The sequence below is a fragment of the Lepisosteus oculatus genome, unplaced genomic scaffold (assembly GCF_040954835.1).
Source record: "Lepisosteus oculatus isolate fLepOcu1 unplaced genomic scaffold, fLepOcu1.hap2 HAP2_SCAFFOLD_83, whole genome shotgun sequence".
NCBI lineage: Eukaryota > Metazoa > Chordata > Actinopteri > Semionotiformes > Lepisosteidae > Lepisosteus > Lepisosteus oculatus.
Window position 1 is genome coordinate 288,035 of NW_027168394.1, and position 21,134 is coordinate 309,168.

A 21,134-nucleotide genomic window follows, 5' to 3' on the forward strand; every position below is an offset into this window, starting at 1 on the left:
GCAACCGGAGCTTTTCCGGGGTGGAATCTCCTATCCGGGTGCCGGGCAGGCTCACACCTGCTGGGCTGCCCCGGGGGTGAGCCCAGTCGAGAGTCGCAGGGCCAGATCTAGTCACCGGGGAGAAACGATACAAGTGAAGGATTGCTCGGCTCTCGGCACTTGAAAAGACCGACAAATGTCTCGTTCCCGCCGGAGCTGAATGTACCCGCATGTGTGGTGTCGTCTTCTTCCCCCGCCCCGCTGTTTTTGCTGTATTGTCTCTGAAGCCGGCCCCCCCGAGACGAGACGGGCTGTTCCTGTGCCCCAATTAACACTTTACAGGTGCCATTCCCCGGCATTGTGGCCATTGTCGGTGCTCACACGCGATAAGATAAGGCGGAGGAGAGCGGGGCATGCCCAGCGCAGACATTCAAGGAGGGGGTAGGGCGAGGTGAGGTGAGGTGCGACACGCCGGAGCCCCGACGCAGCTAATGCGGAGCACTTGTTGGACTGGCATCGAAAGGACGTGTGCGCACGGAGCGAGCCTTCCCTGCGGCGGAGCGTGGGAACTTTCTCCCCCCCTCCCGCTGCAGGAGTTGTGTGCACTGCAGCGGTGCCGAGAGAAAAGCACAGAAGGCAGCAGGCTCTGGAGAGCAGGTAAGAGACGGAGCCTTGTGGGCAGGCGAGCAGGCCCGTTTTTTGGAAATTGCTGAAAAGGTTTGTTCGGTGTGTGGCAGGCGCACGTCGCGAGCTTGCGTGGCGATCTGCTGGTCTGGAGTTATGCAAATGAGGCCGAATTGCATCCCGGGACATGCTCCGAATGCGCAACGGCGACTGCAGATGTGTAGGAAACGGCGCGCTCGTTTTCTCGTTTTGCCCACACTTTTGAGTGTTAGTGTGGCGTGTGAGTGTGTGAAAGAGTGGGCCCAGCAGGAGGCGGTGGCGTGCGGGGCGAGGAGGTGGCCTAGGCTGCGCGATTTGTGCTGTGGGTGCGGGCCGCTTGCAGGGGCCTGTTTAACTCATACTTACCTGGCAGGGGAGATACCTTGATCAAGAAGGAGGTTCACCCAGGGCGAGGCTCGGCCATTGCACTCCGGCTGTGCTGACCCCTGCGAATTCCCCAAATGTGGGAATCTTGACTGCATAATTTCTGGTAGTGGGGGACTGCGTTCGCGCTGTCCCTTGATGTGCTTGGTCCAAAATCAGATACGGGAGGGTTAGGACACCACGAGCTGCGTGGCTGCGGAAGGATCCCGGTTCGACAGGAGTGGACGCCGCTGCTGGTTCTCGCTGGCTTTTAGTTAGGGGTCCGGAGAAGCATCTCAAGCTAGTTCCACTACTCCTTCCGGACGTTCATTCCCTTTTCAAAGTCAGTCGTTTTGCTGTAGTCTGCGTTCTTTAGGCTGATTATCGAGGTTAGCCTTTATTTGGTCATGGGGGGCCTCGGTACTGTATGCTGAGTCTAAAGACAGTTTCACCCGTTTTCTGATTGCTCGGTTCTGTACCAGTGCAGACATGTCAAACAGTGAATGGCTGTACCTCTACTGTATCCATGCTCAATGAATGAAATCGGTAACAAATGAATATATGTCTAGTTATACGAAAAACGAGTGGTTTATCGACTCATCTTCATTTGCAGATTTAGAGGCAGCTTCGATATTCGTTTTACAGACGGGTTTTTTTTTTTGAATATGGGTCACACACATGCCACAGCAACAAAACATCTCTAGAGATGAGGCTATAGATCACCTTTCCATCCTGCAGGTTTTCCTCCCAAAGCCTACGGCACCAACGGCGACCCCTGCTGGCCGGGAGAGCAAAAGCTTACAGCACCTGGTATTCCCAGGCAGTCTCCCATCCAAGTACTAACCAGGCCCGACGCTGCTTAGCTTCCGAGATCAGACGAGATCGGGCGTGTTCAGGGTGGTGTGGCCGTAAGCGAAAGCCCAGGCGCCTGACTCGCTACTTGAAGCTGTGTGTGGCGGGGGTTCCGTGCCCCCCGAGCGGGACTGAAGGATCGTTCGTGTGCAACTCTTTGGAAAGGAGCTGCTTTCCAAATCCCATTGCGTGCCTGGATGTTGGCGAATGCGCTCCCTTGTGTTGACTCGTCCCGCACTGGAGGAGCACCAGGCAAGTCTTCACCAGACAAAAACCTCCAGTGCACAGCACTCTGGAAACATTTCGGGGCTTTCGCGTGTTTATTTCAGCACGTAAAGCGCACCGGTCCAACACGTCGGCCGGGCGCGCGGCGCCTCCGCCCTCTTGTGGCCTTGCGGCATCAGAGCAAGAGGCTCCTTCTCGCTGCCCTTCCGCTGTGTTGCAGGGCCCCGAGAGGGAACCCGGAGCGCGCACTTTGTGGGGGGCGGGGGACCGCGTTCGCGCTCTGCCCCCAGTCTCTTGCGCGAGTACTAAATCTCACGGACAGGGGGGCCTCGTCATTGATTGTTACAGGTGAGACGGGGATTAGGAGGAGACCCCGACTGATGGGTAAAGGGGAGCACTAACACCAGAGGGACACCCCCGGCGTCTCTTTTTGAGAGACGCCCTGGGGTTTCCTAATGGCCAAGGAGGGTCGGGACCTCGGTTTGACGCCTCCCCCGAAGGACGGCGCCTGTTTGTGCAGCAGAGTGTCGCCATCAGGAGGCTGGGGCGTAAGAGAGCCACACAGCCCGCAGGGTGAGCGCTCCCTACTGGTCCCAGTCACACCTCTTGCAGGAGCAGCAGCAACCGGAGCTTTTCCGGGGTGGAATCTCCCATCCGGGTGCCGGCCAGGCTCACACCTGCTGGGCTGCCCCGGGGGTGAGCCCAGTCGAGAGTCGCAGGGCCAGATCTAGTCACCGGGGAGAAACGATACAAGTGAAGGATTGCTCGGCTCTCGGCACTTGAAAAGACCGACAAATGTCTCGTTCCCGCCGGAGCTGAATGTACCCGCATGTGTGGTGTCGTCTTCTTCCCCCGCCCCGCTGTGTTTGCTGTATTGTCTCTGAAGCCGGCCCCCCCGAGACGAGACGGGCTGTTCCTGTGCCCCAATTAACACTTTACAGGTGCCATTCCCCGGCATTGTGGCCATTGTCGGTCCTCACACGCGATAAGATAAGGCGGAGGAGAGCGGGGCATGCCTAGCGGCAGACATTCAAGGAGGGGGCAGGGCGAGGTGAGGTGAGGTGCGACACGCCGGAGCCCCGACGCAGCTAATGCGGAGCACTTGTTGGACTGGCATCGAAAGGACGTGTGCGTACGGAGCGAGCCTTCCCTGCGGCGGAGCGCGGGAACTTTCTCCCCCCCTCCCGCTGCAGGAGTTGTGTGCGCTGCAGCGGTGCCGAGAGAAAAGCACAGAAGGCAGCAGGCTCTGGAGAGCAGGTAAGAGACGGAGCCTTGTGGGCAGGCGAGCAGGCCCGTTTTTTGGAAATTGCTGAAAAGGTTTGTTCGGTGTGTGGCAGGCGCACGTCGCGAGCTTGCGTGGCGATCTGCCGGTCTGGAGTTATGCAAATGAGGCCGAATTGCATCCTGCGAACATGCTGCGAATGCGCAACGGCGACTGCAGATGTGTAGAAAACGGCGCGCTCGTTTTCTCGTTTTGCCCACACTTTTGAGTGTTAGTGTGGCGTGTGAGTGTGTGAAAGAGTGGGCCCAGCAGGAGGCGGTGGCGTGCGGGGCGAGGAGGTGGCCTAGGCTGCGCGATTTGTGCTGTGGGTGCGGGCCGCTTGCAGGGGCCTGTTTAACTCATACTTACCTGGCAGGGGAGATACTTTGATCAAGAAGGAGGTTCACCCAGGGCGAGGCTTGGCCATTGCACTCCGGCTGTGCTGACCCCTGCGAATTCCCCAAATGTGGGAATCTCGACTGCATAATTTCTGGTAGTGGGGGACTGCGTTCGCGCTCTCCCCTGATGTGCTTGGTCCAAAATCAGATACGGGAGGGTTAGGACACCACGAGCTGCGTGGCTGCGGAAGGATCCCGGTTCGACAGGAGTGGACGCCGCTGCTGGTTCTCGCTGGCTTTTAGTTAGGGGTCCGGAGAAGCATCTCAAGCTAGTTCCACTAGTCCTTCCGGACGTTCATTCCCTTTTCAAAGTCAGTCCTTTTGCTGTAGTCTGCGTTCTTTAGGCTGATTATCGAGGTTAGCCTTTATTTGGTCATGGGGGGTCTCGGTACTGTATGCTGAGTCTAAAGACAGTTTCACCCGTTTTCTGATTGCTCGGTTCTGTACCAGTGCAGACATGTCAAACAGTGAATGGCTGTACCTCTATTGTATCCGTGCTCAATGAATGAAATCGGTAACAAATGAATATATGTCTAGTTATACGAAAAACGAGTGGTTTATCGACTCATCTTCATTTGCAGATTTAGAAGCAGCTTCGATATTCGTTTTACAGACGGGTTTTTTTTTTTGAATATGGGTCACACACATGCCACAGCTACAAAACATCTCTAGAGATGAGGCTATAGATCACCTTTCCATCCTGCAGGTTTTCCTCCCAAAGCCTACGGCACCAACGGCGACCCCTGCTGGCCGGGAGAGCAAAAGCTTACAGAACCTGGTATTCCCAGGCAGTCTCCCATCCAAGTACTAACCAGGCCCAACGCTGCTTAGCTTCCGAGATCAGACAAGATCGGGCGTGTTCAGGGTGGTGTGGCCGTAAGCGAAAGCCCCGGCGCCTGACTCGCTACTTGAAGCTGTGTGTGGCGGGGGTTCCTTACTTTTTGATGACATAACACCCAAAGGGGCTTCTTTGGAGCTGGATTCCAACCGGCATCCTAAAGTTTCTTGGCGGTATCTTTTACAGTCCTCTGTTCGGTCGACAAGGGACAGAAGGGGGCAGCTTTCCTCACACATACAGTTCAATGTACTGTAGTGTTCCTGTTCATTGAATTTGCAGTTCTGCATCAGACCTCTAACTCGTTTCCTTAGCTTGGATTTAAGCCACGAAGCAGGCTTCTACTGTATAAACGTCTATAGGAATCACAAACTATTTGAGAGGCCATCATCCCAGGGGGAACTGACAAAGTCTATCCCTAAACACCTAGCGCAGTCTCTCGAGAGACTGTCAAAAATCGCTTTCTCCTTTTGCGTTGCAAGTAAGTGAAAACGCAGTCTCAACCCAGAGCCACTTGGCAGCAGCGGCACGTAAATACTGTTACTGTTACTGCTCGATACCGACGTTAACCTACTATACCATGTTCAGCCACTGCTAGAAAATGTACGGCTCTAGTACCGGAGCAAACGACAGGAAGGCCAACGTCGAACGGGCACACGTGTCAGACATGGAGAGCAACGAGAATGGGATTAGAACCCATGCGTTCTTTCCACCGTGGGGCCCGTTCAGCTCCGGGCTCATCGCCTGCGGCTCTTGGCTTGCGGGCCTGCCCAATCCGTGCGATAACTCGGAAAACACCCGGCCACACTGTGCCGGAAACGACGCACTCTGGGAAGCCGCTATGCAAAGCGAGGTCTGAAGATCCCCTGCGGCCGGACACTTCCCGCCCCCCAAAGAAGAGAGCGCCAATCAGACGGGCGGAGACCGAGGACTCGCAGAGCAGACGGCCACAATCGCCATAACAAGAGCGATTGTGAGCGTTGTTGTTTTCTCTCTTTGACCAGCCCAGCTGCGCCCCACCCGAAGGCAGGGAAGCACAAAAATTGCATGGAGCTCATTCATGCTCCTCTCCACGGAAATCTTTAGTAAAAAGCGAAAGATTTGTACGAAATGAAGAGAAACCAAAGTGCGTGGCTGCACAGCTGCAGGAGCCCAGGCCGCCTTCAAAGCCTCTGCCCTGACGGTCGTGGTTGGCAATGCACCTGGCCTTACAAACGAGCCAGTGGGGCCCGTTCAGCTCCGGGCTCATCGCCTGTGGCTCTCGGCTTGCGGGCGTGCCCAATCCGTACGGGTGTGCCCAATCCGGAAGCCTATTTCAAAGTCGTTCTCTGTTTCAAAAAAACATTTCCAAAATACAAGCCTTGCAGACAGACACGCCTCAGAGGACTTAAGGGTGGCTTCATGTCAGAATGATAAAGTCTCCCCGTCCGGACATGAAAATCCCACTTTGTTACACACAAAAAAAGAATCAACAACAGAGAAATGCCCACAAGCATTTGAAAAGCCGCACCACGTCGCACTTGAAATAGCTCTTACATTAGTGGTAGACGCAGGAATCGCCTTTTTATTTACGCTCTTACCAACGTGATGGAAAGCAAAACAAAGCAAAGCAGAGCAGAGCAAAACAAAACGAACAAACGAAAACCCTCACGTCCCGCACTCGCATATAACGCCGTTATGTGCCCAAGCGTTATTGTACGTCATCCTAGCACTGCACCCCGGGGCGTAAGGTATATGGGAACGAGCACACGCCACGAATCGTCTCGAATCACTCCCTACAGCTGTAAGGCGCCTTGAAGCGTGCACCCCCAACATTCTTCTTTGCGCATCTGTGAAAGGTAAACTCTTGAGCAAACTCTGAACCAGCTCTAAGGAAACTAATCCGATTAGACGTTACTTTGACTCATCTTTTTACGCTCAGTGCTGGATTGCTCAAACTCCAGCTAGGGTTAGGGTTAGCATTCCCACACTAGTTAGACACTTTGTTTACGCTCAGTGCTGGATTTTGGGAACTTCAGGACGGGTGGGAATTTTCTCCTATCTGTCAATTCTGTTTTGTTTTGGAGACTCTTGGCTGCCTATGTTGTACAGTGCAGCGTGAAGGAAACATTTTCCAAAACTGTGTCAGCTCAAAAGTTATAAGAAAACCTCTCCAGCTGCTTTAACTCTCTTCATTTTTGTCATTTAATGTGACACTCGATGTATAACTGGAGCCTCACATATGCAAATGGTGAGGCTCCAGTTCGACACCCAGTTCGACACCACTTTACAGTATCTGACAAAAGCATGGCAGACTGTGCCGGACCGGCAAATAACTTCCGCTTATTTTTACCATATTAAACATTGGAAATCCAACCACTTGCATTTGTGACACTTGATTTTGGCTCCACCTAAGACACTCTTAAATCTTCAAACACTTTTCTCTTCTCCCGCAACACTCTTGTCTGTCGGCACTATGTGGCAGCGTTGCATGACAACCCCTCTCACCACGGAAAGGAACCTAACAGCTTTGGTAAGAGAGGAGAAAAGGACCTGGCCCGTATGGGACTCGAACCTGTGACCTTGGCGTTATTAGCACCACGCTCTAACCAACTGAGCTAACCGGCCTCACAACAATGCTTCTCTCTGTGCTGCAAAAAATCAAACTCAGGGAATTTCTTTTGTCCTCCTTTGAATAGAAAGCCGTGTAATTCAGTGTACGGCCTTTCTCGTGCAGTTTCATGGTTCTTGTAATCCAAATCCTACACTGGCGTGAAGTGCCCCCCCATTTCACGGCATTTTTCAGCTGATTTAAAATGTACCTAAAGGAGAAGCATTTTTGAAGACCATCAATTACCAAGAGCTTTTGTCAAAGGTTTTGGTGGTCATTTTTAATGACCACAGAGCGCTGTGATCTCGGTTTTACATCTCATCCAAAAGACAGCGCCCTCTTACAACACAGCATCTCCGTCACTATACTGGGGAATTGGGAACCGCACAGACCTCAGGGTGAGCGCCCCCCCCGCCGGCACCATTAACACCGCTTCCAGCTGAAAGCGTTGTTTTTCCCTGTAGCTCATCCTCATCCGGGTACTGACCTGGCTCACACCTGCTTAGCTTCAGTGGGTTTTCAGTTGCAAGTTGCAAGGGGATGCAAGTGATGGAGCCGTTCGCTTCAAAAGCCACTGCATTGGCCGGGAATCGAACCCGAGCCTCCCGCATGGCAGGCGAAAATTCTACCACTGAACCACCAATGCTTAGTGCCTGGGCCTTCAAAAAAGACGCTTTTTTGGTGCTCTGTGCAAAACGCGTCGACATCTGCTTCCAGCTGCAAAATGCCATTCACGGACGCTGAAGAATTTATTTCTAAGGCAGCGGGTACAAGCGATTGGGTGTTTTAAAACCACCAGAAACAGCAAAGAGGCGCGCTTCTTTGCTTGCGCCGGAACACACCAACTGGAGGCGGACAATGTAGTCGGCAGGATTCGAACAGGCGCGGAGAGACCCCAATGGATTTCTAGTTCATCGCCTTAACCACTCGGCCACGACTACAGCAATCGTCATAGCACTGCACCCCGGGGCGTACGGTATAAGGGAACGAGCACACGCCATGAATCGCCTCGAATCACTCCCTACAGCTGTAAGGCGCCTTGAAGCGTGCACCCCCAACATTCTTCTTTGCGCATCTGTGAAAGGTAAACTCTTGAGCAAACTCTGAACCAGCTCTAAGGAAACTAATCCGATTAGACGTTACTTTGACTCATCCTTTAAGGGACCCTTGTTAATTGGAGAAATCAATGATTTCGAATGAATTCTGTATGCGTTAAAAGACAGCTATACACAGAAAACATGCAGGACACTGCTCATGATGTTTCCCGAGCCGAAACACAGTGCGTTTTTCCAAGCCATTTGACAAAGCCCGCCCACTGAAAACTGCAGCAGATCGTGTAAAGGCGTTCAACTTTGTAACTACTGCACGCACAGGAAGCAGAATAAATTCCTCTTTTCAAACTGTCAAAGGTTTGCTGCAGGACATCGCACAATCTCTTTTGAACGGGGACAAACGATTTCTTATGGGGCGCAGTAAGTACAGACGTTTATAAAGCTCCACTCATGCCGACGATGCAGCATGAAGAAGCGCAACCTAACGTTTGACAGACAAAAGCCGGGCGCCGCTACGAGCAATATGAAATCAAACTGACAGCACACGGCGTTTCGCGCTGACTCAAAAGTGATCTCGACAGACGATGTTCTCTGCATAACGCTGAAAGAGCTAAAGAGCGTTTCTGTTGAGACGTAACCCATTGGGCAAAAGACGTATAATATACGTCTATTAAACGCATATCTTAGACGTCTAAATGTGGTCTACAATTCGTCTAGAATGAAATTCTAATATACGTCTAAAGTTAAACGTCAATTATACGTCTATATTTAGACGTTCATTATACATAAATGGTTGGAGTTCTATTATACGGATAAATTTAGAGGACTATTATACATATATGGTTGGAGTTCCGGATAACTTTAGAGGTCTATTATACGTATAACTTTAGAGGTCTATTATACGTATATGGTTAGAGGTCTATTATACGGATAACATTAGAGGTCTATTATACGTATATGGGTAGAGGTCTATTATACATCAAAGATAGATTTTATAGGTGTAGAAACAAGTAAAACAAGCCAATGATTAGGTTTAGAAATGTATTCTGAAAATACACATTCACACCTGAAACATATGTATTTCAAATTATACATTGTATACAATCAATCAACAGTCAACATATGGGCAATAATCATAAAAACACAACTAGTCTTAAACTTCAGCTACAAATTCTGGTAACATGGCAATATACAGTATAGTAATGACAAACACAAAACTAATTACATTAACACACTAACTCAAAACCACATTTTGATTCAAATATACATTTTAAAATGTACAACTTCTATATTTCCAAGAAAAAAAAATATTACAATGGAAGTTAAGACGATTTTTGTCCACTATTTGCAAACCCTGTCTAATTGTCCTAACAGAACCAAAAACCTATTATTTTCAGAGTCCAGATCTCCTGGCCCCCTGCCTTGCATATGCATTCTTCAAGTAACACATTGCGTGCTCCTTTATTTTTTTTTCTGTTGATGTAGGGTGGGACTTCAGCACCGCAGCTAGGAGAAAATTATATAATATTACTTCCCAAATAAATGATGATTAATATCTTCTTTAGTATAATCTAAAAAATGAACGGTTTACTAAGCTCAAAGCTGAAATAAATGTATAAAATTTGGCTTGCATCATAGCAGTTGAGCAATAAAGTCTGTCCTAATTAAAGAGTACCCAAAGTTTGAAAGTACAACATAGAATAAGAATAAGAGAAACGGCAAAACGATTTTGTGTCATCTTCCCCATTCACACTATTTTATGTGCCGTTTTTTTGCTTTTTCACATACTATTTTAATCAAAATAATATTAAGAAAGATCTGTATGTATTCAGATAGTATTATTATTGTTCATACTTACTCGTCAAAAGAGGATTGCTGAGATATTTGCGGATATACTTCTACGTTTGAAAAACGTGTCCAAAATGGTGACCAACGAATACTAGCAATGCATTGTGGTATATAACCGGAAAATATGCTGGGTTCGATATTTTCTCAACGTATGCGTTTATTAATGTTGTCGATATTATGGTTGAAATTTAACATTGATAATACATCGCTGCTATGTGCCCCCTGCTATGAGCTGATGTGCAATTTTAACGCATGCAATAAGTAAGGATCGGTCACTGTTGTATGGTATTATATATAATGACATTATGGAATAGGATGGGGACAGGCCTGGCATCACGGGGGGAGGGGGGAATGTCGCCGCTTCAGTTTTGGGCAAAAAGTTTTACCTAACTTAATTTGCACCCTAAAAAAATAGTTGTACTTTGTCAATGGTCAGACAACACTAAATGACACGAACAGTCACTCAGTCTGTTTGATGGGCAGGAGGGCTATCCGTCCAGGAACTGCACATATTATTGAGTTTTAACATTACGATCCTGTTTGCTCAGGTGGACCGATTCCTTGCAGTAGTTTATCATTATACTTAAAATCGTTATATAACTAGGACTAGTTATAGCAGTCTGTGCTTTCTCTTGGTTTTACAACATTTTTTTCTTAACGATTCAGAACGTCCATGTAGCTGCAAAAATGAACGCTTATGGTACTTTTCGCTCCAGGCAATACAAACCTTGAGAGTGACGAAAAATGTGAAACTGAACTTCATCGCAAATACCAGATTGCTAGTCGTTATCTTCTATCATGAAGCACTAATCAATGGCATAGCTGCGAGATTTCATTTGGGTAGCTGCACCGTACAGCTCCGTTTCAACCGAAATATCACTCCCCCCTCAGAATTTCAGACGCCCCCCGACAGATTTTTCCTCGGGCACCGCGCACTGATGGGGGACTTTTGTCAAGAAAATAAAAATAGAAACTCTATAGGCACTCAAACATTTTACGGTTTTTTTTCAGGCAGGTGGCAAGACCCCCTCAGCAAAACCCTTGTATGCCAAGCTGTGGGCATTGATTCGTCGAATATACGTATATTTACGGCGAAATTACGGCTATACGTATATATACGTCGCCTCGACGTATAATCAACGTCGAATTGCAACCGTAAAATCGACGACATGAATAAACGCATATATAACGTCGAAAACACATCTAATACAGTGCCTGAGGCTTTTTACTGTATGTATCATGTGTGCCGCAACTAGGAGTATACGGCACTCTGCACAGTGTACGAAGTAAATTATTTTCGCAGTAATTAATTTATTATATTTACTATATTTATTATACACGTGTAAATTAATTGCTGCGAAAATAATTTACTTCGAACACTGTGCAGAGTGCCGTATACTCCTAGTTGCGGCACACACGATACATACAGTAAAAAGCCTCAGGCACTGTGTTAGATGTGTTTTCGACGTTATATATGCGTTTGTTAATGTCGTCAATTTTACGGTTGCAATTCGACGTTGATTATACTTCGAGGCGACGTATATATACGTATAGCCGTAATTTCGCCGTAAATATACGTATATTCGACGAATCAATGCCCACTGGGAACAAGCTCGCTTCTTTCTACCATGATGTCACCATGACCAAATCTGTCTTTAAACACCTTGCTCAGTCTCTAACGAGACTGTCAAAAATTGCTTTCGCCGATTGTATTGCAAACCGGCGGAAGCGGGGTATTGGGAAAAGTTTTCAACTAGCAATAATCCCGCCTCGGCTAAACCTCACAGGCTACGATACTGCCACTGCGCAAAGCTGACGGTTGCCAGGCAACCGCGGGGATCCTATGGAAATCGTTATCAATCGTCTCATGGCATGTCGTTGCTGTAACGCTTCATATTTGTCGTCTTCTTCTAGCTTGAGGTTTTGAAGAATTTCATGACAGACAAGGGCTCCGTTGGGAACAAAGAAACCCGTTGATTCTTTTCAGCAGCAGAAATACAACCCTTTAAATACAAGATGACAGAACAATGACGAAGGGCATGCCGGGAGGAACTCATGCACTACAGAGGAAAGGGGGCGGGCACGTACAGTTCACATTCAAGCCACAAGTACTCTTCTCGGATGTTGCACAAACAAATCCTAACGTCTTGAAAGCATTGCAGCATGTTTGTGTCCCACTTCCCGTGGCTGCAGGATGACTGACACGAACGGACAAACACAATCTGTGGCGTTTAGCGTGACATAGTCTTGCAGGCATCGTGCTGTCTCACTGCAATACTATACCGCTGGAGGAAACAGTCCATCTGGCCATGAAACTCATTTGAACGTCTAGCTACAGCAACTAACAATATCATGATTTATTCAGGATGTGTGGAATCAGCACGTCCCGGAGACAGCTTCCGAAATCGTGAGCATTCTCTGGTGGTAGGGGCGTTCAAGATGGCGCTCAGGTGGGAGGTAAAGTTAAGTGGTTGAGGATTTTTTTTGAGTTTTTCATGACCTGAATGTTAATTTTTGCTTTTTTCGACTACAGAAAAATAAGGACTTAACACTACTTGTTTTAACTTCAGTTATAATTGAAAGAAAAAAAACGATTTTTTTTAGGTTTAAGAATTTCGATATGAGTAACACTGGGAAAAGAAAAGAGAGTGCTGGTTCTTCGAAGGAGAAGTCTAAGAAACCTCAATCGTATATGTATAGCACTACAAGAAAATTGATGGCAACTAAAGGGAAAAGTGAAGCAGCTGGAGGGGACGTGGAAAGAGTGCTGGAGATGCGCTCGTACGCGAGCGCTCGCAGCCCAAGTGAGACTCAGCTGCCAGAGGAAGAGCCGGAGTCCCTGCCCAGCACACCTGTCAAAACCCCGGCAGCCAAGAGAGGAAGGGGCGACCTGACGCTGGAGGAGCTCCAGACCAACATCTTCAACATGATGGCACAGAGCATGGGTGAGCTGAAGGAAATGATTTGATCTAATACAGTCGCAATCGAAAGTCTTAAAAAGTCCACGGACTGTGTGTTTAAAGAGGTTGAAGACTTAAAGAGTGAAGTAAAAGTTCTTAAACAAGTAAATACCAAACAAGAAAAGCATATTAAAGAACTTGAATTGAAAGTGAACGATGTAGATAGATACCATCGATGATGGAATTTAAAATTATTTGGAGTTAAAGAGGAACGTGATAAGGACCTTGTTGCAACAGTGAAGGGTATCTGTAAAAGGACCCTGCCGGACCAGGAGGACGTAATATCGGCCATTGACTTTGTTCACAGGCTCGGGAGAGCGAACATGTCTGGGCAAGTGCGCCCCAGATCGATTATAATACAGTTCACCAAGAGGACGGCGAGGGACATGCTGTGGCGAGCGGCGAGGGGGAATGAGTATTTGAATGGGAACAAACTGAGGTTTGCAGAGGACCTGTCTGCCGCGGACAGGAGTACCAGGAACCAGCTGTGGCCCCAGGTTGAAGCTGCCAGAAGAGAGGGGAGGAGAGCCTACTTTGTGGGAGTGAGGGCCTTTGTGGACGGGAAGGAGATTTGCTCCCAGTGACTGCTCAGTTAATGATTATGTTTGGTTATATTTGTTATACCAGTATATACTAGTGTTTCTTTAGTGTTAGTTTGGAATGGTGTAGTTAAGTGTTAAGGACTGTTATAGTTCTGGTTCTTTGAAAAACTCAATAGTTTAGACAGTCTTAGAGTTAGTTATTTGCTTTTGTGTATGTCTTTTTCATGAATGCCAGAGGTACTCGAAATGTTGTTAAAAGAAAAACTGTGTGCTGAGTTTTATTTTTTACAGGAAACGCATGCATGTTGAAACTAAAGTTTATAAATAATTGAGAAATATTAAAGCAAGGAAAATATGATACGTGTAAAATATACAATTTGATCACATAATTACTTAATTACCTCTGGTAGTTAAATGCTTTTTTCTGCTGCGTTTTTTTTCTCTTGTACATGACTCTGATCCTCTTGTTGTATTTGTATTTGTAAATTCTATGTTTAATAAAAAAAAAATTAAAAAAAGCATTCTCTGGTGGTGTCCTGTAGGCTTCCTGTGGGTGTGCGTTGGTGGTATAGTGGTGAGCATAGCTGCCTTCCAAGCAGTTGACCCGGATTCGATTCCCGGCCAACGCAGTGTCGAGTGTTTTCAAATGCTGTCATGAGCCTTGGATTGTGACTAGCAAAGCGAAGCCTTTTGAAAGAGCTAAAGCACTGAAAAACGGAATTGAGGGAGAATCTTACAGGGGATTCTGAGCGGTGTCTGCATACACGCAGTCCGATACGGGTGCTGAAAGCTTGAGCTACTCTCAATGTCATGCTGGCTTTCCCCGGAGTAAATCTGTTACATTGAAAGAATGCTTCTCGCAGGTTCAAAAAGGGACCCTTGTTAATTGGAGAAATCAATGATTTCGAATGAATTCTGTATGCGTTAAAAGACAGCAATACACAGAAAACATGCAGGACACTGCTCATGATGTTTCCCGAGCCGAAACACAGTGCGTTTTTTCAAGCCATCTGACAAAGCCCGCCCACTGAAAACTGCAGCAGATCGTGTAAAGACGTTCAACTTTGTAACTACTGCACGCACAGGAAGCAGAATAAATTCCTCTTTTCAAACTGTCAAAGGTTTGCTTTACGAACGCCGCAGGACATCGCACAATCTCTTTTGAACAGGGACAAACGATTTCTTATAGGGTGCAGTAAGTACTGTTACTGTCACTGCTCGATACCGACGTTGGCCTACTATACCATGTTCAGCCACTGCTAGAAAATGTACGGCTCTAGCACCGGAGCAAACAACAGGAGGGCCGACGTCAAACAGGCACACATGTCAGACATGGAGAGCGATGAGAATGGGATTCGAACCCATGCCTGCAGAGCACAATGGATTAGCAGTCCATCACCTTAACCACTCAGCCACCTTGTCGACGAAACTGGGCTGTCCGGACATGGGTTGGCGCGCTCCAGATGATCTTTTTCTTTTTTTCCCCACGTACTCGAGGGTCATTTTCCTGTTCCACATGTGATTTCAACATTTTCCTTGGGAGATGTCAAGCCAGCAAGCCACTGCTGTGGTTCAGTGGCCAGTGTGGAGTTCAGTGGCCCTGTTGTACACAGAAAGCACATTGAGCTCCTTGGACATGAAAAGTTCCAGATAAAAGCCATTTGTCATCCTTTCTCTTGGTGTCGATGTTGCTATTGTATGTAAAGGTGGCAACTTGCTCAGCAAGCAGGCGGAGCACACACCGAATGCAGATGTGTCTGAGTGGTGTGTCCAAGTGGCTGCAAAAGGACAGCACTCCTGGGGCACCGTGGCTTAGTTGGTTAAAGCGCCTGTCTAGTAAACAGGAGATCCTGGGTCCAAATCCCAGTGGTGCCTTCTTTGTTGTGTCTTCTCAAACAGAACTGGTCCTTACAGACAACCGCCTACGGCTAGACTTAATTAAATGCAAGTATTCATTTCCTGTCTTTAACGCGACTTGTTTTTCTTAAAATGGATGCAACTTGCAAAACATGAAATACAAACCTTGCTAATCAGCGCTAGCGGCTGGCAAAAAAAAAAGAAGTCAGCTATTTTTTTTTCTTTAACCTTAACCCTGCTAACGGAGAAGAGTTAAACGACCGAGTCTATGCAGCTTAAACGGTGCGCAAGTCGGGTTCTTAGCTGAAAGGGTGGTAAATCACGCTCACCCCAGTCCTTAATCTTTTAAAGAGGATACAAAATTGAACCTAGTCGCCACATCACACATCCTGTTCAGTGATAAAAAGGTAACATCTATCCTCGCTCCAGAGTAAATCTCACGTTGAGGGCATCTTTTTTTTCACTTTACCGTGAGTCAGGCTCGGCTGCACAGAGGAGAGAGCAGAGCAATGAGATCATAGGGACAGGGGAGTCACACGCTGGCGGTTTGAATACGCGGAAGATCACTGAGGGATCCACAGTATGTGGACCCTCCGTTCGCCATCAGTCCACACTCCGGACTCTGAATCCTGCCATCCGAGTTAAGATCTCGGCGGAACCTGAGGCGCAGTTCCTTCTTAAAACGTAATCTGGTGAGCATTTCTAGAATCGCACTTGTATAGATGCAGCCTTTAATTTGTTGCTAGGTTAAAATTGATGACTTCTTGTATTTCAGTAGGCAACTGCCCTCTTGATTTTGGATTTAATTTCTTTATTACAGGGGCGCTTTTATGAAGACAGAGTCATGTTCAGGTACTTTGCTTGATGGAGGAAGCTCATTTCGGACTCTGTGATCTGCTCACCTGGAAAGGTCTGCTGTACTACTACAAGAGAGAAGTAGGGTCTGGAAGAAGGGACAATTTTATGATGCTTTGGAAGATAATGTTTTTTTTTTCTTATACTGAAAATGAAAAGTAGTTGTTTCTATATGGACTCAGTCTTTGGAATTTGTATATTTATACATTTCAGTGAACCCTCAGCCATTCCTTCTGTATTGTAATTCAATTTCTCTTTTAAAATTCCTTCCCCACTTCTAGGACCTGCAGTTGCTGAACTCCACAATGGCTTCTATTGGAAAGTCTGTGACTGAGACCATTATTTATTTTGGAGCAATGAGCAATTCTTATATAAATGCAATAAAATCATTATGCTCAAACTATGAGAGAGAATTTTAAGGATAATTTAAGAAATCAGTCTTAGCTTGTTTCTATACACAGATGGTATTATTTATTTTCAAAGGAAACCCGCGAGGATTCCCCTGGTGTGCAAGATGTGCCTGAATACTTTTGATCAGCTTCCTGCTCACTTCAAGAGGGCGTGTATGAAGCACGCCACGGCAGAAGAGATCAGGTGGCCTCTCAACAGGCGAGGGAGGACATGATGAATCACCTGAAGAACGGGATCATCGTGGATTACCACAGAATAGAGATCAAAGGACACTTTGTGGGCTTGAAATACAAAGAAAATCATGTTCTATGGGACAAGATAAATACAAAACTTAAGCTTTTATTTTAATTAGATTTATTTATAAAGCATAAGCAATCATTTATTACATTAATATATGTGAAAATAACATTTTAGTATCATACGTTTAGTATATTTAGTCCCTAATGCTGAAAGAAATGATCATAGAACATGACATCTAACCTTACCTGCTGTGTTTTTAATCCCTATTGCTCAATGCACGGTGAAAGCATTGCATACATATGTCTGACAATGAGGAATGGGCCCCTGAGACAGTCATTTGCCTGTTTCACAAATGATCGTATTTTACTAGAGATTCTGTTTGGGATTCAGATGTGCATTCGGACAGCAATCCCTTTCAAGAAATGATACGTTCTGGATGAGGTCAAAGGTGCTGGAACACTGTATTTAGGATGTGTTTGCAGAGACTGTGTGTCTCCTGCTTCAACGCAGTGAGAAATAGATGTGCTCCTGTAATTCATTGGTACATGCCCAGGGCAGTAAGCAGTCTGAGAATTTATTTCCAGACGGCATAGAGCAGTGAAGCAGTGAAGTAGTGCCACACACTGGATCATTATATTATTAGAATCTATTCTACTTAAATTATTACATTATACACAATTTGAGTTCATTTTAAAAAGTAAAAGGTAATGAAAGGAATGCATTTTTAAAAGAAAGATAATACCGATATGCATGTGATAATCTTCCTTATATCATGTAGTGCGTCATTTGGACACTTTGTGGGATTGAAATACAAAGAAAATCATGTTCTATGGTACAAGATAAATACAAAACTTAAGCTTTTATTTTAATTAGATTTGTTTATAAAGCATAAGCAATCATTTATTATATTAATATATGTGTGTAGCGGCGAGGCTTATTAATAAGGCAGAATTAAGTGTTCTGAGCCTTCCCAAATGAGGCCCCATTTCTCTGTTCATCTCTCTGGTGCAGCCACAGAGAGACTATTCATGCAGGGTGATTTAAGGTCCTAGGACAGCTCCCAAAGGGGGATGCACTTAGCTTAGCCTGGCTATCATGATCAATGGTCATCCATTGGCGCCTATCTGTCTAGGGAGTGCCAGTTGGACATCTGGACTGCATTACTAAGTGTCAGGACTAAGTGACTCATATCTCACCTTGATCAATCAATCAGGGACTGGTAGGGCCGAGTAACCCACGTGGGACTCTGATGCCCATGGAACTTTCAGCCAATCAATGAGCTGAAGTTCCTCCAGGTAAAAACAGGCAACACAGAGAGCCTGTGAGATTCAGTAAGATTCAGAAGGGAGGATTCAGAGGATTCTGTGGACAATTCTAAAGGGAATTCAAAGGAGAATTCCAGGGCAGGACGGCCCAGGAGCAGAAGGCTCCCAAGGGCAGGACATTCTCGCAGCGCGCCTCCTGACCATCCTGAGACTCAGCCCGGACAACCACGGAACGGCCAGTGTGTCCGAGTGCCAGAACTTTCCTTTGTTCTAAGAGTCTAGAGCGGAGGTTGCCAGAGAATAACCAGAGGATCCACCCGAGGTTAGCACCAGCAGCAGGCCTCGTGAACAGGTCGGAACTGTGGACAGCTGAATCACTATTCAGAACTAGCTCTTCATCAGAAACGAACCGGTCCTCTTCCTGACTTGCTCGGACCCACAGTCATCTTTTCTCCTGTGCACAAACTTTGCTAGTTAAAGCCAACACTAACTAGCCGGTCAGTGAGCATCAGCAGCGCACCGTCGCAAGCCGCACAGCACAGCCTGGCACGGAGCCAGAGAGCGCGGATTGGACAGCAACAGCCTGCAACTGTTTCTTTGTGCCCGCAGGAAGATCTGAATCCCCAAAGATTGGATGAGTATTCAACTTCAATGCATTACAGCTCGAGAATTCAATTGTTATCCCAACCAGTTGATATCAATTTAATTCCTAAGAGTTATGTACTTGTTTGAGTATCTAATGTAGAAGTTATAACCAAGTTCATTAACGAAACGGTCTTAATGAAATATATACTGAACGTATGTCCTCTTGATATGTGTAACACTTCGTAACTGACTGAATATATATCTTTTGTATTCTGATAACGCTCTCGATAAGATCTGTTAGGTTTACATGCATATTTTATGTATTAATAAATGTATCCTCGTGTATTAGTACCTGTGTGTGCGCGTTGTTTGAGTTATGTCGCATGGTTGGATTCTAAAGCCATCAAAAGAATCAACTTTGTGATTTACTGCTACAATTAATAATTGTCTCAGTAAATGCCCAAACCCTACAGAACTGGTGCCTTCAGAGAGCCACTACATTTAATTTTGCTATGGCAACATTACATATTTGGCGTCCCTGAGCCGGTTTTCTTACATTATTTGGCGTCCCTGGGTGGGCGTGGCAAGACTGAAATGAGTCAACCAAGCGGAATAATTCAATATAAAACGCCGCTGGTTTCATACACAACAATACGGTGTGCTGAAAGCCGAAAGAAAAAAAAGTTCCCCTTGCTCTTTAAGCAGTGCTTGATTGTTTTGTGATCTTTTGCGATCTACCGGGTTGATTGCATACTTGATCTTGTGGTTTTCTGTGGTAAAACTATGATTTCGTACTTAAAAGTAATACTCTTTAAGTTTAACGATGGTTGCTAAAAGGTCTGAATTCGAGTCGCTATTTAGCACTCTCTCTAGCAGCGACAGGTCTGACCACGATCTCTTCCATATCTCCGTCAGCGGAGAAGCTAGAAGGATAAATCTCCATTCTCTGAGAGAGCTAGCGAAGGACATAGAGAGATTTGACCCCGCAGTGTCAGAGAATAATATCGAGAGTTATATTCAGGACCTCAGGTATACCCTGCAGTATCTGCCAAACGCCACAGAACAGGAGAAAGTGTTTCTGGTCAGGAAAACTACCAGCAGAGCTGTACATGAGTGGATGGCTAGGCAGAAGAAAGAAGTCTGTTATGATTTTGAGAAGCTTTGTCAAGCACTTATTGAAGAATAAAGTGCGTTTATTGACCCGACTGCTGCGATAGCCGCCGCTCTTAACATTAAGCACGAGAGAGCAGAGTCCCCTCGCGAATATTACGAGAGACTTAGACGAACTTATTTTGCAGGGCGAAATGATGAGGGTTGCGAAGAGAACACACATTTCAAGGGTTTATTCATTGCGAATCTCCACCCGTCAGTCAGAAAGATGATCTTAATGCATACAGATGCACAGACCATGAAAATGACTGATATTAAGAGATTCGTGCAGAAAGCCTGGGAGTATGATGTCCAAAGTCGCTCTGAGCAAAAAGCTGTTAAAGTGACTGTGTTTGCCGTCAGAGCCAGCAGGGTTAATTCCCCCCTGCTCGAAGGAGCACAGGCTCCTGAGCTGGCTAAGCCCCGTTCCAAAGCATGCACACAGGACTGCACCCAGCGTCCTAAGTGCCATGAGAACACCGGGGGAGGGAAAGGGCTAGATAAAGCTGAACAAAAGGATTCAGTAGCCGCCCACCTGGCCAGGCTTGAACAAGCTTTATTAGGACAGGGACAACCGCTCCCCAAGGCTGCCGGAAGCGTGAATGAGCTGATACTCTCCACTGGAGGAGGCGGAGACCCGCCCCCTCTCCCTCCCTCAGTCTATCTGATTGAGCGGAAGGGTTCCTGCCTGGATGAATTCAGCCACTCCCAAGTCAGTGCTGACTCCACCCCTGAAGTCACAGAGCAGGCAGTAAAACACAGAGGAAAAGCAAGTAGCTTTTACCTCAAAGCTGCCATGGGAGATGTCTTACACAGTGAGACACTGATTGACACTGAGGTTGAAAGGTGTTTGATGTCACACGGCAAGCTCAAACGGGTTGAAAAAGAAAAGGGCATGCGACTCAGAGAGGAACCTTTGGTGGATCACCAGAAAGGCAAAGTGTGGAAACAGGTCAAGGCTCCTAAGCCTTCTGTACAGAAGGAAAGGGGGGCCAAGAGGCAGACTGTGCTCACACAGTGCCCACCGAACACATAAGCCTATGTGGAGATTCCTTCTGTTCCCTCTGGACAAGAAATAAAAATATTTCCTTGTTCCCCGGATATACAGGGAAGTCGTGTCCCGGCCAAGGTCCCAACAGCCTCCATGCCACAGGAGCGGTGCTCCAAGCAGCCGCCTGATCCACCAGGTAAAGCACACACCTTT

At 46.8% G+C, this 21,134-nt stretch overlaps 9 non-coding genes across 9 annotated transcripts; 4 read left to right on the forward strand and 5 right to left on the reverse strand.

Moving 5' to 3' along the window:
- The first annotated feature begins 1,000 nt into the window (after window positions 1-1,000).
- On the forward strand, window positions 1,001-1,164 carry LOC138235826 (U1 spliceosomal RNA). The gene has a single exon (XR_011188365.1). It is a non-coding gene; the product is annotated as a U1 spliceosomal RNA (small nuclear RNA).
- A 636-nt stretch (window positions 1,165-1,800) lies between these two features.
- On the reverse strand, window positions 1,801-1,919 carry LOC138235790 (5S ribosomal RNA). Its single transcript, XR_011188331.1, has one exon. It is a non-coding gene; the product is annotated as a 5S ribosomal RNA (ribosomal RNA).
- Window positions 1,920-3,704: 1,785 nt separating this feature from the next.
- Window positions 3,705-3,868, forward strand: LOC138235825 (U1 spliceosomal RNA). Its single transcript, XR_011188364.1, has one exon. It is a non-coding gene; the product is annotated as a U1 spliceosomal RNA (small nuclear RNA).
- A 636-nt stretch (window positions 3,869-4,504) lies between these two features.
- LOC138235817 (5S ribosomal RNA) lies at window positions 4,505-4,623 on the reverse strand. The gene has a single exon (XR_011188358.1). It is a non-coding gene; the product is annotated as a 5S ribosomal RNA (ribosomal RNA).
- Window positions 4,624-5,589: 966 nt separating this feature from the next.
- LOC138235805 (U5 spliceosomal RNA) lies at window positions 5,590-5,706 on the reverse strand. Its single transcript, XR_011188346.1, has one exon. It is a non-coding gene; the product is annotated as a U5 spliceosomal RNA (small nuclear RNA).
- A 2,035-nt stretch (window positions 5,707-7,741) lies between these two features.
- Window positions 7,742-7,812, reverse strand: trnag-gcc (transfer RNA glycine (anticodon GCC)). Its single transcript has one exon. It is a non-coding gene; the product is annotated as a tRNA-Gly (tRNA).
- A 3,926-nt stretch (window positions 7,813-11,738) lies between these two features.
- On the reverse strand, window positions 11,739-11,880 carry LOC138235854 (U4 spliceosomal RNA). The gene has a single exon (XR_011188389.1). It is a non-coding gene; the product is annotated as a U4 spliceosomal RNA (small nuclear RNA).
- Window positions 11,881-14,125: 2,245 nt separating this feature from the next.
- Window positions 14,126-14,197, forward strand: trnag-ucc (transfer RNA glycine (anticodon UCC)). Its single transcript has one exon. It is a non-coding gene; the product is annotated as a tRNA-Gly (tRNA).
- Window positions 14,198-15,369: 1,172 nt separating this feature from the next.
- Window positions 15,370-15,443, forward strand: trnat-agu (transfer RNA threonine (anticodon AGU)). Its single transcript has one exon. It is a non-coding gene; the product is annotated as a tRNA-Thr (tRNA).
- The last annotated feature ends 5,691 nt before the right edge of the window (window positions 15,444-21,134 follow it).